General features: G+C 36.2%; 1 pseudogene; it reads right to left on the bottom strand.

The window, feature by feature from the left end:
* Positions 1-2279: 2279 nt before the first annotated feature.
* LOC128584302 (acylglycerol kinase, mitochondrial-like) lies at positions 2280-2852 on the bottom strand (annotated as a pseudogene).
* Positions 2853-8869: the final 6017 nt, after the last annotated feature.

Here is an 8869-nt window from a genome sequence, read left to right as displayed (position 1 = left end):
TCTATTTGAGCTTAGATGACCTGGGGATCTATATCCATCTGAAAGGAGTGTGTTGGGGGTCTTTAGTAAAACTTGGGAAGTTTATAGTCTCCAGTAGGACTTCCATTCCTTTGGTTAAATCTTCTTCCCCTTAGGAATCTCTATTATTTGTATGTTTGAATGCTTCACGGAGTCTCCGTGTTTTCTAAGTGCCTGTTCTGCTTTCTCTTCTTTTCTGCCTCTTTAAATACCTGGGTTAACTTGAAAACTTTGTCTTCTAGCTCTGTCCTCCATGGTTAAACTTTGTCTTTGTCCTGCATGGTTTAAACTATTTTTGATATTTTCTACTGCTTCTTTACATTCCCTGATTCTCTTTTTTATTTCCTTAAGCTACATCATATCCTTTCTATATTCTACATATCCTCATTGACCTTTGGTTCTGTTTTTACATTTTTCATCCATTCCTTTTATTGTCTTTATCATACATATTTTAAATTCCCTTTCAGGGAAGTCCATTAATTCTTTATAGGTAGAGTCTTCTGCAGTAGCTCCCACCTGGTCCACTGAAGGAGTTCCTCTGTTTTGGTTTTTCATGTTGCCCTAATTTTTCTGTTGGTTCCTCCTCATGTGTTTTTTGTTCATGTTCACCTCTTTGTCCTCCTTTTTCCTTCTCACTGCCTCCTTTGCTTCAAATTACCTTGTCTCCAAGCTTAGGTCTTGAAGTGGCCTCAATCTGAGCAAAGCCAAACTTTTGCTCATGGCCAAATAAACAGAAGTCCTTGCTATTAATGAGGATATGTTACAAGATGTCCCCAGGACATCAGGTGGTGCTGTGTTTTTTGGGGGGAGACAGAGCACTGCCAGCAACCTCTATGATCCTTATTCCAAACTCAGTTGCCTTTGGTGATCACCTGATTGTTTCCTCAGCATTCAGACCCTGGTGGGTTGGGATCCTAAAGCTCACAAGAATCCTTCAGTGGCAGGTCTCACCATGCCCTCTTACTCCAGTTCCTGTAGGATATAAGAGTCTTTCAGCTTGTCCCAAGAGTGGAGTTCTGATCCCTGCAGGGACAATTAAGATAGCCATGCTTTAGGCCCATGCTCAGATCTTCTCGTGACCTTCTCACAATGGCAGCCCCCAGCCACTGGAGACCTTCTCAGTCTGGCTGCCTAACCAGCCACCAAACCTATGGCAAGTTCACTCCAGCCAGCATTTGACTCTGGTTGCTGTATCCTGTTCAAGTCTTCCCACTCTTCCAAGCTTTCCACTCAACATGCAGCTTCCCCCAATGACTGAAAACTCTGGAAAGGCTTCCTCCTATCTTGGACCTCTGTGGGGGGCCATCCAAACCCAGCCAGTCACAATCACTTGACTAATTCATCAGATTTCCACTGCTTCCCACTGCTTCCATCATAAACTGTATCCAGCTCACCACCTCCTCACTGTGCTCCCTGTGCTATACCTCTGGGTAAGGATCCCACACCAGGTATGGCTAGGTTCTCTCCTTTTCCCCAGTTATTCTAGGAGAGCTCAACTGAACAATCCTTTTGGTCTACTATCTTGCTCTGCCCCAAGATTCCTATTTACTTGAAAGTATAGACCATTGTTTACATAATGCTTTCAAGAAAAAAAAAAAAGAAGAAGAAGAAGAAGAATAACAATTTGCCTGACTCCTGAAGACATCATGAGACTCAAAGAAATTTAACTCAGATGGCAGGGCTATACTGCTTTCCCTTTCTACTTTGTCCCTATTGGCTACTACTGTAGGTAGTACCAAAAACTATGTTTAGTCATTTTGGCTGTTTATGTTATTGAGATAATGAAATCATAGCTATTAATTTCATCTTCAAAGGAGAACTGATATTTGTCATCATATATTCTTTAAGGAGACAAATGATCAATGTAAATCTGTCTTTGCTAAAAATCTTACAATATAGAACAGTGCCTGTGCCTCAAAGAGGTAGGCCCTGGCCCCATATGCCAGAGGTGGCGGGTTCAAACACAGCCCGGCCAAAAACTGCAAAAAACAAACAAACAACCAACCCCCCCCAAAAAAAAACCAACAACAAGAAATCTAACAATATAAAAGCACGAAAACAGTTTGCATCAAGAACACTATCTTCATAACTGACAAAAGAACATCAAATATTCACCTCTATACCTGACCTGAGAACTGATTATTTGATTATCAGAGTTCCATAATTCAACTGAGAAACTTCCAAGGAACTGAAAGGTTGAACTCTGATCTAGATCTTTCCCTTAATTATTTGAAGTTTCAGGATGTCAAAACTCAAAAAAATTATACCATACATATAAATTTTTCGTTTCCAAGTTTGCTCACCCACAAATGCTGATATCCCACATCCACAACATATGACATTTTGTTTCCACTTTTGGCAAAGAAGGCATGACTTAAACTCCTGGTCCCAGTGGTACAAATCCAGTGGGAATCTTACTGAAGGTAGCTTATCTATTCTTCAAAGAATTCCAGTAGCAATCTCCTGCAGAGTTTCATCGCCTCCAGCAACAATGATCACATCTGTGCTTACCATCAATTCTATGAGCTTCTGGCTTGTCCCTCATAATCTATTATAATGATAGTCACATGCAAAATTGGGGCAGCATTTTTTTTTTTTTTTCAAATAGAGTTCTGGCTTTGCCTCTACAATTTGCAGGATTGAGAAAGAGAGTTGCCTTCTTTATTTCCACATTGGGAGGAATGAATTAATTACCAAACACATGAGCTTCTCAACAAGCTACTCTCCTTAGCAGGATATCACATGGGCAGCCAGTGGCCTCCCCATGTCAGCAGACAGAGCTGGGCTGTGGCCTTCTCCCAATGATTTTGAAGTGTTTTAAAGAACACAGTCATCTTCTCCTAGAGAGGTTTGTATGGCCAGTCCACTCAAGGTCATCTGTCAAAATCTTTTGACCAATGCAAGTCAAATAACCAGCCCAGATATAAGAGAAGTGAACAATTGGATGAGTAATAACAAAATTCTATTGTAAAAAGAACATGTGAGATGGAAGGACTTGTTTCAACAATTTTTAGAAATACTCCTCTGACATGACTTAATGTCATGGTTTAGAGTTTCACTTTCTTCACATTGTCCTGATTATTATAGAACACCTTTACTCAAAAATTTCTGTTCAAATTGTCTCCACAATTTTTTTATGATACAAATTTTCTTTATAAGACACAAATACAGTTAACAAATAAAATTAGATAGTTTAATGTATTGGAAAGAAGATGGATTTGAGGTCTATTAGAACTTGGTAGTTTGTGTTACCCTGGGCAAATCAAGAAATATCTTTCAGCTTATTTCTTCATAAAATAGGAAAGGGAATCACAATAGGGTCATAGTTAGCACTGGATACAAAATTTAAGTTTATTGGCTGCAAGAAAGCCTGGCATGTAGCTCAGTGGATTAATTTCATTCCTGTAACTTATTAAACAATGATAAAGCTTAAGAATGACAGTGATATGTAAATGAAAATAGACATCTTGATAAAAATGGCATTTTATGTACTCTAAGAAGTAAACGTTTGGATTATCATGTTTAAATTTTATGAAGTTCTTTTAATGATAAAGTCTGTGCGTGTGTGCTTGTGTGTGTGCTTGTGTTGCTGAGCATAATTTGTCATCTCATTCAAATGGCAGTACCCATGTCACACGGTCAATACCTACTAATAACAAGTTCCTTGTCTCTTTGCACTATTTACAGGTAATATTTTGTGATCCTTTTTTGTTACATGTTGTATATATTATACTTTTGGACCTGTTTCTCAGGAAACGGGACCTGGCTCTTGACAATTCTCCATATATTGTGGTCTTTTTGTCCTGGGATTTAATACTAATTATTAATCTCCCATGCCATTTTATTTTTCCTGAGCATTTTAATAATTAGTATTTCTGCTGACTCTTCCATGTTCCCTTGGTTATTAAAATGGGTTTTCTACATGCAGCGAATTATTAGGCAAAGAGAAAGGACTATTTATTTAGTTTCCCATAAGGCTAGACTTTGGTTGTAATAAATTTAAAACACTTGACATGAAAATATAGGGAGTTGTTTTTAAGAGAAGAGGCAGTTAAAGTCCTTTTTTTTCTAATTTAGACATAGAAATTGCTAAAGAGTAAAACCAACTCAGTATATCTGCTATAATTTAGCCACAATAATTCTATAATATGTATAGTATAATCTGCATTTAACAGACCATGTTTTTGAAGTCTAAGGAAGAAAATAGCCTATCCAGGTTTTTTTCTTTTTGATGAGGGGTGGACTTGAATTCAGACATAAAATTTATGATATTTTTTCCTCTGTTATTTTTATTATTTTTTTTATTATTTAGAAATAACCACACTTAATTGTGGTAAAGAGACTGGATTTCATTTTCCTTTCAAGACATATGTAGTCACCATATTACCCTTCTAAATTTGAAGAATGTCTAACATAGAAGTAAATGTTTTGTGTCTTATGATAATCAGAAGAAAAAATCAGAGTTCATAGATATAAGACTTCTCTGTTACCAGCTTTTTATCTCTTTATTTCAGAATTATATCAGAAAAGAGCTTGTTCCTGTGAAAGGCTTAAAAGGGAACACAAAGGATAAGTGGGCATTAGGACTCCTCAGGTAGGGGAAAGACTAATGGGAAGGCAGAATTTTACTTAGAAAGAACAAAAACTCTTATATTAGAAACTCTAGCTCTACACTTACTGCTGGAGTAATCTTAACCAAGCTATTCAAGCTCAAGCTCCCTGAACCTACTACATTAATTTCTGTGTAAAGTGGAGATAAGGGTATACCTCTTTGGGAGTTTACCTCAGCATTATCATAAGAGGTACTTGAAATAATTAATGTAAATTGCCTAAAATCCAGCCTTTCATATGTTAGAAATCTAAGCATGTTAGATCATTTTTCTACCTCAGCAGGTGGGGTTCAGGGAGTGTTTTAGCATCATGGAAGTTCACCAAGTGGGAGGCATCACAGAACACAGCAAGTAGGTAACAAATAATATGCAGTCACTAGCCAGACTGTGGTCACACATAGAGGAAGAGAGTGAAGGTAAGAAACCTTATTAGACTAATATATTAGGTTTCCCTTGTTTTCATGTGGGGAGGAAAAAAAATCCACTTATTATTATTGAAGAGCAAAAATAGTACAGGACTATAAGCAAATTTTCCATGGTGGTGAGATACCCCAGCACTCACCTTGAGATTTCTGTTAGTCAAAAGTCTTGATTGATCCTAGAATCTAAGTAGTACCTCAGAATGTGGTCTGGGAATCAAGAAACAGCTGGGGAGTTTACTTTAAAATACAAATTCAGTCAGAACAAGATGGTGGACCAGAATCACTACTGTGAAAATGTCTATACTACCCAAAGCACTCTACAGATTCAATGCAGTCCCCATTAAAATACCATTGTCATACTTTCAAGAATTGGAAAAAAAATAATTTTTCATTTTGTATGAAATCAGAAGAAACCCTGGATAGCCAAGGCAATTCTTACTAATAAATACAAAGCCGAGGGTATCAGCCTACCAGACTTTTGGCTATACTACAAGGCATAGTGATCAAAACAGCATGGCATTGGTGCAAAAATAGAGACATTGACATTTAGAACCAAATACAAAAACCCTGAGATGAAACTAACATCTTATAGCCTCTTGATCTTTGATAAACCAAACAAGAATATACACTGGGGAAAGGAATCCCTATTCAATAAGTGGTGCTGAGAGAACTGGATAACCACATTTAAAAGAGTGAAATTGGACCTGCATCTCTCATGACTTACAAAAATTGATTCAAGATGGATAAAAGATTTAAGTCTAAGGCATGAAACAATAAAAAATCCTCAAATAGAAATGAAAATAAACAAATGGGACTTAATTAAACTGAAAAGCTCTGTATAGCTAAGGAAACAACAGTCAAGGCAAACAGACAATCTTCAGAATGGAAAAGATATTTGCACAATATGAATTGGACAAAAGCTTGATAAGTAGGATCTACAGAGAACTCAAATTAATCAACATGAAAAAAGCCAACAATCTCTTAGATTACTGGGCAAGAGAGATGAATAGAACCTTTTCTTAAGAAGACAGATGAATGGCTAACAAACATATGAAAAAAATGCTCATCATCCCTAATCATCAGAGAAACGCAAATCGAAACCACCCTGAGATATCATCTGACCCCAGTGAGAATGGCCTACATCACAAAATCTCAAAATTGCAAATGCTGGCATGGATGTGAAAAGAAGGAAACATGTTTATACTGCTTGTGAGACTGCAAACTAATACAACCCTTTTGGAAGGAAGTTTGAAGAATCCTCAAAGAACTCAAACTAGACTTCCCATTTGATCCTGCAATCCCATTACTGGGCATCTACCCAGAAGAAAAAAAATCCTCTTGCCACAAGGACTTTTGTACTAGACTGTTTATTGAAACTCAATTTACAATCCCCAAAATGTGGAAACAACCTAAATGCCCACCAACCCTGGAATAGATTAACAAGCTGTGGTATATGTATACTATGGAATATTATTCAGTCACTAAAAACATGGAGACTTTACATCTTTTATATTAACCTGGATGGAGGTGGAACACATTCTTCTTAGTAAAGCATCACAAGAATGGAGAATCAAAAATCTGAGGTACTCTATCCCATATGAATGCAGTAGATGAGCTAATACAAGGGGTGGGTGTAGGGGAATGAACAAGTTGAGAGAGAGGTAGAGGGAGGGGTCACAATGTATGGTACACCTTTTGTGGAAGGATACAATTATAAGAGGGACTTTATCTAACAAATGCAGTCAGTGTAACCTAATTCTTCCTTACCTCAATGAATCCTAAACAATTAAAAATAAATAAATAAATAAAACCCCAAACGACAGGTTCATGGACCCCAATCCAGATCTGCCTTCATGCTTTTGTTTACTTTCTGTGCATTAAAACTCATTGTGTTTCCACATCATCCTGGCAAAATATACTTATGGATTATATTTTCAGATTTTAATTAAATTGACTCTCTCAAAATTAGTTCCTGCAAGAAGCCTTTATTGAAGATAAAAGATTAATGCACATACAAGTAAACAGAAGGAAAATGGAAGAGATGGTATTCTACTTCTCATGTTGGATCTCTTCCAAGCCAAGTGAGGAATAAATGAAATGCTAATCTGACACTGGCAATCGCACTGCACAGTCACAATGTTCTCACAATGAATGGTGCAGACAAAAACCTATGTATCATTAAAATATAAAAATCAAATATGTATTTTAAAATATTGTCCATATCATTCTCTAAAGTTTTCTATTTCTGCTCTTTTATAATGGAATATTAGTAGAGTAGCGAATGCCCATAATTCATAAATAAATATAAATCAATGAGTTGTGAGATTAGAAGTATTTAAAATTGAGGCACCAAGAAGGCTTTAGAGTAGGGAGCTAGGTGTGTCATTACCCACTTGGTTATTAAAATAGCCACATAAAAAGTTAAATAATGTGTCATGTGTTGTTTCTCTTCACAATGCCCCAAATGTGCATATTTAGAAATATTTTAATATTTTGGTGTTATATAAAACACAAACCAAGTCTTGTGCACATTATCCCATGGTACTACAGGAGATAAAGAACCATCCTCTTAGTTATTGAGCTAAAAATCAAACCACATCTTCATTTCCTCCTGAGAAAATTTGCTCTAATTCTGTCACAATAGCCAAGTACACAGCATACTAAATAACTCTAAATGATTTGTACATGTATAACTCTTTATTGAATAATTATGAATAAAAGTAGTTTTGCTGGTTGAAACAGAGTTGGAGTGTGATAGATATAACTTTTAATAATATCTATTTAACAACTTCTAAAAAGTGTGCAATATTAACATGTGAAATCAAACTGTTATTGGACTATCTTTATTGAATTAACATTATGGACTTTTAACAAATGCCCTAATTAGGTAGACTATCTAATGGGAATATTGCTTAAATTAAAATCAAGAAAATTGTTCAATATGCTTACTAATCCTCTAGGGAAAATTTGGAAGGCTCTTGCCATACTTTTATGAAACCCTTAGTGTTGTTTGATCTATTTGAACCAAATTTGCTGCTTTCTTATTGCTTATTCCCTACTGTTGATTTTCTCTTGGGTAAAATGACATAACATATAAAAAAATTAGAGCCATTAAATAGACAGATCCTGGAGAGGTAATGACTATAAAATGAAATGTTTATTATTCTCTAAACTTAATTTGCAAACAACCTCAAAGATTTAAAGATTCTTATAAAGTGCCCATTGTAGAGTAGGTAGATGTGCAAGGCCTATTAGCTGAATTTAACTGGAAATTTTACTTTTCATAGAATAAATTGGTGTGATTGAAGCTTATCAATATGGATAGAGAAAAATATATAATTATCTCAACTTTCTTAGTATCTACTCAGTGCTAAATCAGTAAGCAACCAGCATTGTGTAAAAGGATGATGGGAGACTAGGGAGCTGTGTTATTTGAGGAATGTTGGTAGAAGTGATGGAGCTGTGTACCTTACACAAAGAAGATATTATGGGGAATTTGCAGCTATCTTCAAAATGAGGAGGATTGTCATATAGAGGAGTAGTCTTCTGTTGTTCCAAGAGACTAGGACTAATTGATATAAATTTCCAACCAGACATGGTGGCTCACACTTGTAATCCTGGCACTCAGAGGCAGAGGTAGAGGTGGGAGGATTCCTTGAGTTTATGAGTTTGAGACCAGCCTGAGCAAGAGCAAGAATATCTCCATAAAATTAAAAAAATTAGTTGGGCATTATGGTAATACCTCTAGTTTCAGGTATTCAGGAGCTAAGGCAGGAGGATTGCTTGAACCTAAGTGTTTGAGGTTGCTGTGAGCTGGCC

The sequence above is a fragment of the Nycticebus coucang genome, chromosome 4 (assembly GCF_027406575.1).
Source record: "Nycticebus coucang isolate mNycCou1 chromosome 4, mNycCou1.pri, whole genome shotgun sequence".
Classification (NCBI taxonomy): Eukaryota; Metazoa; Chordata; class Mammalia; order Primates; family Lorisidae; genus Nycticebus; species Nycticebus coucang.
The sequence above is the reverse complement of the archived record's forward strand: the minus strand, read 5'-3'. Positions and strand labels throughout refer to the sequence as shown.